Raw genomic sequence first — 685 nt, forward strand, 5'->3', positions numbered from 1 at the left:
GAGCCCAGTAGATCACAAAAGCGACAAGTCTCTTTAAACGTTGAGCCTCAAGATTGAGTAAAGGGAATGCTGAGAGTGGGTTGGGGGAGATAAGTATAAGAAAGTAGAAAACATGCTAAAATTGATTGCAGTGATGATCATACAATTCTGCTTAATGTGATTGAACAATTGAATGATATGATAGGTGGATTTTTTTCTTTTTACTGGTGTGGGGGTTTTTCTGGAAAAAACACAAAACAAAACCGAAAGCCTGCTAGACAAATTCTAAAATAAGTGTAACACTGATAGTGGATCTTATGTGAAAAACAAAAAAGCTGTTTTAAAAAAGAACCCCAATTGAGATGGTGTCACTTGTACTGAATCGTACTGGTTAAAATAGTGATAATCAGATCCACAGTCAAGGGTAGGAGAAATTAACTCTACATTTAGATGGAAGACGTTTCAAATAACTTATCCCATCATCAATCTGTTTCAGGTGGTAAAGAAGATGTTTAAAATATGGTAAAATGCAGACACCATGAACTAAATGAAGATAAACTATTTCAAAATTTCCATCAATACAAAATTCTTAGTGATTTAAAAATAGAATATATACATTTTCATTAATGATAAAGAGTTAAAATTTATCAAACAAATAAAAACAAACAAACAAAAATACGTAGCTTAAATGGCCAAGTAACATAAA

The 685-nt window shown here is 31.7% G+C and overlaps 1 pseudogene; it reads right to left on the reverse strand.

Annotated features, from left to right (window-relative positions):
* Positions 1-210: 210 nt before the first annotated feature.
* LOC115873860 lies at positions 211-284 on the reverse strand (annotated as a pseudogene).
* Between the last annotated feature and the right edge of the window lie 401 nt (positions 285-685).

Source organism: Echinops telfairi, unplaced genomic scaffold (genome assembly GCF_000313985.2).
Source record: "Echinops telfairi isolate 266 unplaced genomic scaffold, ASM31398v2 ScPeMD7_7469;HRSCAF=8507_1, whole genome shotgun sequence".
Lineage (NCBI taxonomy): Eukaryota > Metazoa > Chordata > Mammalia > Afrosoricida > Tenrecidae > Echinops > Echinops telfairi.